Source organism: Agrilus planipennis, unplaced genomic scaffold (genome assembly GCF_000699045.2).
Source record: "Agrilus planipennis isolate EAB-ADULT unplaced genomic scaffold, Apla_2.0 scaffold153, whole genome shotgun sequence".
In the NCBI taxonomy this organism is placed as follows: Eukaryota; Metazoa; Arthropoda; class Insecta; order Coleoptera; family Buprestidae; genus Agrilus; species Agrilus planipennis.
In genome coordinates this window covers 245,124-254,998 of record NW_020438996.1, presented here as the reverse complement: position 1 = coordinate 254,998, position 9,875 = coordinate 245,124, and the positions used below count along the sequence as shown (strand labels likewise).

General features: G+C 33.8%; 1 pseudogene; it reads left to right on the top strand.

Annotated features, from left to right (window-relative positions):
- The first annotated feature begins 5,789 nt into the window (after positions 1 to 5,789).
- On the top strand, positions 5,790 to 6,702 carry LOC108738054 (annotated as a pseudogene).
- The last annotated feature ends 3,173 nt before the right edge of the window (positions 6,703 to 9,875 follow it).

The following is a 9,875-nucleotide window of genomic DNA, read 5'->3' as shown; positions in this document are numbered from 1 at the left end:
AAATTTCTTAGTAAGAAGCTCTCAAGTCAAATATTCCGAAGAGACTGAAGCCCTAGATTCTGGTATTCCACCTATTCTCTCATACGCATCACAAACGTGGGTATTCAACAGATTCACAAGAAATAAAATATTAACAATCCAGAGCCATGGAACGGAGCACTCTGAAACTAAAACTAGAACATAAAAGAAAAAATACTGATATCAGTAGCATGACAAAAATTATTGATGCTTTACAACATTGCAAGAAGTTAAAATGGAAGTGGGCCGACCATGTTGCTCGTATGGACGATAAAAGATGAACCAAAACGATAACCACATGGAAAGGTCCAATAGGTAAAAGAAGGGGGGAAGACCAATAGAGAGATGGCTCGACGGAATTATAAAAACAGCGGTAAAAAACTGGATAGAAAAGACAAAAGATAGAGATAAGTGGAGAAAAATGGAGGAGGCTTTCACTCAGTAAAGAGGTCCTTAGTAGCACTAATGATATTTACATACAAAATAGTGATGTGTTAAAAAATAAAAGAATGTATAAAAAATAATAAGAAAAATACATTTAAAAGCTCATATGTATTAAAACAATGTATAATGTATATTCAAATGCAATCAAACCAATCAGGTATCTTAAGTACAAGTGTAACCATATTTAATTGTAGCTTTTTGTATGAAATTAAGGAATAAACAAGGCTTTATTTATTTTAGTAGTTCGTCGTCAGATTCAGTTTCAGGCCCATACACATCATCAATATGCAAGCGCGGTACCGAGCGCAAAATGATTGCAGACCTCAAGATCACAGAAACAGCTTAAGCTCTTCATTGTCAATTGGGACGAAATATACTTCCTGTAACTTGATGGACCTTCATAGTGCCCGAGAAAGCTTTTAAATTTCCGGTTGCTTCAAGTTCTACTTCTTTATTTGAAATAGTTTCTTCATCAATGGTTAAAACTTTTATATTGGCAGAATTTTTCTGGAGGGCTTTCGTCAAATCTTCCAGCGACCTACTCCATCAGGAGCACCCTTGCCGTGACCCTCTTCGTGGAAATTCCATGTGAAATTTATGAGATTTGGAAGAAAATCTTGCAATTTTGTTGCCAATGCATGTAACATAAATTTATTACGGTATTGTGTGACCGGTCCATCACTTGCAAGTTTTCAGTTTGTTTAGGAAGGTTGTAAATGTGTCCAAATCGCTGGTGGTGTGTGACAAATTTCTTGATAACGTGCAATAACAAGAGCATTTTAACTCACCATCCTTTTCTTTGATGTAAGCCACCACCGTATGAATGCTCAGCTCTTCTCTCGACCCTCCAAATGAAACGTTTGCTTATTTAGTTTGATAATTTTCACTAAAGTCAACGTGAATAATTGCTCTGTCAGGGTTTTGATTTTACAGTCATATATTGATGCATTATATTGGACTCGTGTCGAAGAAAGGTTTCTAGTTATAATAGGGAAGATATGGCCTCTTTTCAGCCGTGTTTTAATCGGGAAGCAATGAAATTAGCCTTTTGAGCGCATGCGCTGAAGTTTATGGGCATGCGCAGAAATCAGTTGTTCAATGACAATGTCTTTTTAACCTCTAAATCATTTACTCTTATTTCGCCAACTATCAATTTAATGACGAGATTTCCGCACAAACATGACAAAAAATAGTATACGTACCTCGGGAAGAACAGAAACATCTCACATGCAGTCTGAAAAATCCCTGTTTCTTCCCTCGATACGTAATGTACTATTTCGTTATATCTATCGCAACAAATCGTATTTAGAAGACCCATGTGGTTTGATACAGAATTATCATTGCTTGGGGTAGACAATTCAACATTAAATCGAAGTTACTGTGCTTATACATAAGCATGTGTTACGTTTCCCACAGCGTGGCTGGACAACCCAAAAGGGACGGAACTTGCAGAAAAGCCCATACGAAATTTTAATGTTGGATTTCGCTATGAAAAGTTTGTGTAAGTTTGTTAAAGTGTCCAATATAACTCGTTTGTTTTCTTATTCCTTGTTTTGTTACAAAGTCTTTTTTTCCGGCGTACACTCTACTATTTGAATCTTCTTCCCTGAAATTTTAAATTATTTTTCTCAAAACTAGATTTTCTTCTCGTGTCTCGCTTTGGTTCTATTAATGTTAATTTCGCTTGTATTTTCTTTATAGGTTTCAATATATTTTCTTTTTCTAATACTCACTAATTTTTGTTGGTATAATGATGTATAATGAACCGTGTGACCGACGAATTCATAAGAAAATATTACACATGAACCATTAAGATATGAAGCCATAAACAAAAGCAATAGTTATAATTTGTAATTGTTCTTTCTTCATTCAAACAGTTAGTCGCTACTCAACAGGTTATGGGCCCAGACGCTGTCTTTTAAACGCGCATCGGTTAATCGGTTGAAAATGGAAACTGATAAAGTTAAAGTCGAAAAACTGTGGGATGCGGATAATTGCCATCAATGGCATTTTGTGATCCAAACGTTACTCGACAGCGAAGATGCCTTGGATATATGCACCGGTAAAGAAAGCAAACCAGAAGCAGGGGTTGTTGACCATGAAAAATTAGTGAAGAGATGAACAAAACTGGACAGAATAACAAGAAAACTTATCGTTTTTAACTTACCACTTTTGAATCCAAACCGTCACAACTCCTCATGAATTGTGAAACGGCCGAAGAAATGTGGAAAAAGCTTCAAAGTGTGTTCGATAGGAAGTCCGACGAAAGTTTATCTCTTGTTCAAAAACAGTTCTTCGATTATCAATGGAAATAAAATGGCAATATTGCTGAACACGTTTCCGCTTTAGAGCAGTTGGCAATAAAAATGAAAAAGTTTGGGGAGGAAATTCTGTAATCAATGTTAATCACGCGAATTCTATGCACCTTACCAGCGCAGAATAACCATTTCCACTGTGCTTGGGATTCTAGGGATCCTACCCAGAGGAATCTAGAAAATCTAACAACGCGGCTGTAGCGGAAGAACTTCGATTGCAAACGCAAGCAAAAGAAGATGACACTGTTGCGATAATGTCAAAGGTGAAGCTGCAAGATAGTGCGAAGAAAGGTCACAAGGTTTCACGCAAGAAAATGGTTTGTTCATGATGATTAGGTCAACCGTGTGACCGACGAATTCATAAGAAAACATAACACACGAATCATTAAGATATGAAGCCATAAATTTGTTTTGCTAAACAAAAGCAATAGTTATAGTTTGTATTTGTTCTTTGTTTTTTCAAACAGTCAGTCGCTACTCAACAGTTATCCACTTATCATTTTATTAAACAATCTTCTCTTTTTGAGTTGAAAAGTCAGCAAAATTTGTTTTTAATTGTTGGAAAAGAACTTCTCCACACAACAGTTTTTTTCTGACAACATCTCTCGATAAATTTGATGAATTTAGTAAGTTGTTTACTTTTGAGTTTGGAGTTACCTCCTTATTTGGTATTTTTAATCTTTGGAGTCGTTTTTTGTAACATTGCACCGTAAATTGAAGTTTACCGATTTGGGCTGCCTGTGTCTTTATTAATAAATTCCTTTCTCGCCTTGCACGGATTGACCTTTGCCGTCCAGCTTGCGCTCGTCGGTTAACATTTTCGTTATGAGGTGGAGGAACCTCATTGTCTGAACTACGTGCGGTTACAGGAGCAATAGTAATATCTTGGAGTGTTAAACGTTCTTTCCGCAGTCTTGCCTTTTCGCTCCATAACTTTCTAGCTTATCGTTTTTCTCTAGGTGTCATTTGGTTAACAGTCTTAATAGTTCCTCTCTCTTTTTTTCTTTCATATTTCTTCTTCTTTTTCATTTTGCTGCGAATAATATCGCAGTCTTTCTGCCAAACGCTTTTTTTCGAGACATTCTTCATGCGTTTGTTGTTTTCATGGGGCCATGACCTAAAGAAACATGAAAGGCCCTATTTTTATTTCGCAGGCGCTACTTTTGTCCCACTTCCGTATCTACCCTGGACTTATGGTCTCTGCCCTGGCATCTCATGAAGCAGGGGAAATACGACAAGGGAAACGAACACAATCAGAAGAGTATGTACACTTAAGAAAAAATAAAGGAACACGGTAAACTACGCAGAAATTAAAGTAAATACACATTACAAACAATATTTTATTTTTAATAACAAAGGATAAAACTTGTGGAGATACTACATTCACTGACACAATTCAGATTAAATTGTAAATCAGGAAAATATAAACGTTGCAATCGTAATCACAATACATTTTTACAAAATTCAGATGGTGAAACTCACAATCAAAGCACACCGTCTCAGAACACGAATGAAACCAACCGTACACAGCAAGTAAAGCCGCGCTCTCAAAACAATAAAAAATTACTAGCATCATCTACCACATTACACGAATATACATACAGTCAAATACCACATGTAATTAATACAAGCATGATAGAAGATAATAATACAACTTTGGAGACTTCACAGCTGCATACAAATGGTAACAAACAATTAACAGGGTTTGTATTATTGACAACAGCAAAAATACAAGTAAATGAAAGTGAAAGCAAATGTTTGTAAAGCGTTGTTAGATTCAGAAAGTCAAAGCAACATAATTACGAAGAAACTATGCAGAAGATTAAACTATTCCTTTCATTTCTGTTTAAAATAACATAATACTCGTTGTCATAGGATATATTATACCCACTTCAGTTGTGCGATCATGGGATTATAGGGGCCAACAGTGTCACTTACTTTACATGCCTGTCCATGTACGCAATTAATCGTTTTCCTTTTCCGACTTTTTGAAAATTGGTATTGTAGGCAAAAATGTACATTTTGTCAACAGAAATAATTCATTTTCACCCACTTTTGTCAAGCACTTTATCAATGTCAATGTTAATGCACATTTGTTGATAAACAATGATTTTCCGTTTGTAATGTATAATATGGTATAATAAAACATAATCATAATATATTTTTGTATTCAATAACAGACTGCATATTGTANATGTATTTTAGTATTCAATAACAGACTGTATATTGTAATATCCAATTTTATTTCAAAATGTATTGTCTTTAGATAATTGCCTATTTTATTTAATTTACTAAGAAATATGTGGACACTGTAATAATGTTCAAATAGTAGCTTCCGCTGGAATTGTAAACAATTAGAGTTTATCTCAGCAGTTACATTAATTAATAATCTATTTCAAACTTTGGGAAATAGTAACATTCCCATGGAAAACTATTGTGAACATTATTTTCAGTTTATTCTTTTACTTTTGTATATGTATGTGAATCAGCTTATAAAATCAACTTCTTCCTTAACCAAGACAGATACGGTCCTACAGTCTCAAAGTGAAAATCTGTAAATCTTGTTTTTGATCAGTTTTCGTCAATCTTTCGTTAGTTATAAGTTATAAGTGTTGTTTAATGAATAGGTAAACTACCAACGACTTTTATTTCTCATGAGGTTCATTACAATAAAGAAAAATTGGTGTCAGGAGTGGGATGTGCTACAAGGTCAGCCCAGGAGAAAAGAAGAATTTTCATTAACACCTGCTATAAGGTAATCTCCGCACATTTTATTATAAATCATCGTTGTGAGGCCAGGACCCCGAGCCTTTCCACGACGTTTCGAACCTAGGGAAAGAAGTCAACAGCTCATCTTCCCAAATCTACCACATATTTACCAAATTTACTACATCTTTAGCAAATCTACTACGTCTTTGCCAAATCTACTACATCTCTACCAAATCTACTACTTCAGTACATTTCTAAGTGATAAAACTTTTGTGTCGCTATTTCTTACAATTTCATTTAACAATGCCTTCGGCACCTTCTAATAGTGATGGTGGTATTTCCTTAGAGTTAGCAGAAAAAATGCTTATTAGGTTCGATGGCACTAAATCAAAAATTTACGAATTCATCGATAACTGTGATAAAGCAATTAAACTGGTTCAGTCTGATCAAAAAAATACGCTTTTTCACATTATTCAAACAAAATTAACTGATGGTGCTAGGGCTCTTGTTAGAAATAGAGTTTTTAAAGACTGAAGCACTTTAAAAATACATTTATTGGATGCGGATTTAGAGAAACGTACCGTTGGACAGTGGCAATTAGAACTTAACTCTTGTAAACAAAATCATAACGAGGATGTAATTAGTTATTCTAACAAAATAGAAAATTGCTATATTAAGTTAATTACCTTAGGTGAAAATTTTACTGAGGATGCTAGGAATGCTTGCGTAGAATTGTTAAAAAGTCAAGCCTTGAACGTTTTCATTAGTGAATTAAAAAGGATTTAAATTTAATCGTCAAATCATTAAGACCAAAAACGTTAGAAGACGCAATTGTCATGACATTGAGTGAGGAACAAGAACATAAATCTAAGTACGAAATTCAAAACTATCAAAACTTAAATAATTCATCAGTTAGGTTTTGTAATTTTTGTAATAAACCAGGACACGTATCATGTAATTGTAGATATAAAGGTCACAATCAAAGAACAACACCTAGGCATAACATAAATCACCTGTCGCATAAAACATCAAATAATAATTCTAATAATATTTTTCATAATAATAGTCAACAAAAACAAAATTTCAATCAAAATATTTGTGCATATTGCAAAATATAGGGCATCATATTAGCGAGTGCCGAAAGCGTCAATATAACAATGAGCGAAAGAAACAACTTTCTTCTAACAGTAATTACCATAGTCCATATACATCATAGTCAAAAACACAATTCCAATGGCGAAAATTTAAATTTCAACGCTCCTCAGCAGACGGCCGTACCGAGGAAAACACACACAGGTCGAATTGCATTAATTAACGAAAACGGTATAACAACTTTTACTAATATATCTGCATGCCAGCTCGTTGAACCAACCTATTTTCTTATAGATACGGGTGCAGATGTTTCTTTAATAAAATCCTTTAAATTAAATACTAATATTAAGCGATTCTACGACCAGCCCATTAACTTAAAGGGAATAGACAATAATTCAAACCCTATTAGAACTATTTGTTATGTCTATCTCGATGTTAGTGTTAACAATAATCTTTATGAACATGTTTTCTATGTTGTAGATAATTCCTTTCCTATCGAGTTTGATGGAATACTAGGTAATGACTTCTTAAATAAATATAATTGCCAAATTGATTATCAAAATAATAGAATCATAATCGACGAAAACTTTCTAGAATTATATTTTATCGAAAATATTATTATTAATTCTACCTCCTATTCTAATTTTCATCTTAGTACCAAATTTAATTCTAGTTGTGACCTTAATCGTAATTCAAATTTTATTTCTACTCCTGCTTCCTATTCTAATTCTTATTCTAACTCGTCTCCTTCTCCAAATCTTAATTGTAATAATTCTGTTATAGTTAATAGTACTAATCCTACAAACGAAGGTAAATTCCAACCGTTTACTATTAAATCTAGAAGTGAAACTATAATTAAAGCATTAGTTGTTAATAATTCCATTTCTGAAGGAATAATTCCTAATCTAGAGTTCATGGAAGGTGTTTATCTTTGTCCAAGTTTAGTTAAAGTTAATGAAAAGGGTGAAACGCTTACTTCAATATTAAACACCACGAATAAATCATTTAAAATATCCGAATTAAAAATCTTGCTCGATGAAATTCCATCATCCAATTCTAATTACATTAAGAAGGTTTCTCTTACAAGTTCAAATGCAAAGGCGGACAGGTTAAAAACAATTAGAAATCTACTCAGAACCGAACATTTAAACCAGGAAAATTAAATAGCAACGCAGACGCACTGAGCAGAATCAAACCCGAAGATCCGCTATTATCTAACAAAACCGATAAGGTTGCTATATCTACTATTACAACTAAACCTCTTAGTTATAATAACTTTTTACAACAGCTAGGAAATTCTGTACTTCAATACAATAACATAACTGAACTTAATACTCATCTAACTTCGGCTAACGATAATTTATTAGTTTGTGTACCAACGGACTTAGAAATCCAGGATAGGAATACGAGTGAAATAGTAATTAGATACAATCATAAGGAACATTTTAAAGATGACCTAAAACTTCATGAAATTTACTGTTTTGTTAAAAAAGGAAAACATATTTACTATATAGTGACTAAACAAAATTATTGGGACAAATTGTCATACGAGGATCTTTTCGATTTAATTGTGAAACAGAAAGAAAAATTAGTCTGTGATCAAATAACCTCTACTTCTATTCCAAGGTTAGGACAAAAATTCAGCAGATTAAAATGGGACAAGCTACAGTTTTTAAGACTATCTTTGACACACTTGATGAAAATGATGCAACTTACTTCAGTAACGCAATTAATAATGTAAATAAGGATGAAAGACAATTAGGCAAATTGTTAAAGGAACAGACCCATCTAGATAAGACAACAGTCCCAAATTTTAACAATACCATTACAAATTTGTACAGATATTTTAATATTTTTAATAAAAATATAGAAAGTTTAAAGGAATATGTAAACTCTACAAATAAGATTTTATTTAATTTAGAATTTAAACAAAAATTAGAGGAACACTTAGCCATCTTAACATTAATATCAAACGAGTTACGAACCGAATTTGAAAATCTCATAGATGCTTTATTTTTCGCCAGATCAAATTCCTTACATCCAATCGTGATTATACCTCAACAGCTTATTAACGAATAAAGCCTTAATTTATTTACCACCCACAACAATATTTCCGGTTGAACTTTACCTTCAACATGCTTATAAATTGTTGAATTTAGTGCGGATAAGAACTCATTATACCGATAAAAAAGTAATTTTTGTAATTCCAATTCCTTTTATTTCCGACTTAAAATTTAATTTACTCAAACTATTCTCATCCCACGCATAGAGGCTGTAGCTACCTCGAGTTTTTTAGTGGACGCCATATCAGAAACCGACGTATCCCATGCTTTAAAGACGTTTTAGACCATCCGTTTTATTTTCATCCCACGCATAGAGGCTGTAGCTACCTCGAGTTATTTGGTGGACGCTATCTCAGAAACGGTTAGAGATAGGCTTCTGANACCAATGAACATTTTATCACCTTGCTGTCTCATGTTGTCTACTAGTTCGATTAGAGTAAACAAACGCCAGAGATGAACTGCCGGCTGCATATTATCGGCTTGACAAAATACTTGGTGAACTTTGATTGATGGGAATTGCATTAAGTCACCGAATACTAGCACGTTAATGCCCCCAAAAAGTTCCTCATTATTCTTTAATTGTTTCCAACGTGAGTTAATCATTTCATTTCATAAAGCACCATAGAAATTTCACCGATAAATAAGAATTTAATGTCTTTCCACTGTCCTTACATTATCTTCAAATAGTTGCCTGTCAAATGTGGCAACGATTCGTCCATATTTTTGTACTTTATGTAACTTAAGCATACTATGAAATGTAGTCCCAGAGGCGAGTCGTACAGCGACTTCAGTCAGAGCTTCAACTTTTAGTAGTGAATCCTTCGAGTAACTCGGTTTCACTTCGGAAAGGTTTGTATTGAACTAGTAAGCTATAACAGAAACTCTCAGGATCCGTCCCAACAAGAAAGTAAGGTACTCTTACACATGCTGCATTGTTTCTTACCGTAATTTTTTTATTATCTAGCAAATTAATCAATTGTTTTCTGTTTGGCTGAACAATTGAAACGTAGACATCTTCGTCAATATTTTCCTCTGCGACGTCAGTTTCTTACGCATACCAAGGCTCAAACCGAATTGCAAACTCTGTTAAACACATATTGGGGACATTATACTCAGGATGGGTAAATGGACCAAAATGTTTGTACGCAAGCCAGACGCACGCCTTGACTTGTCGAATTAGAGCACTCCGTATCGTTGCTCTGGCATTCAAGTGTTTAGAAGTATCACGTTTCGG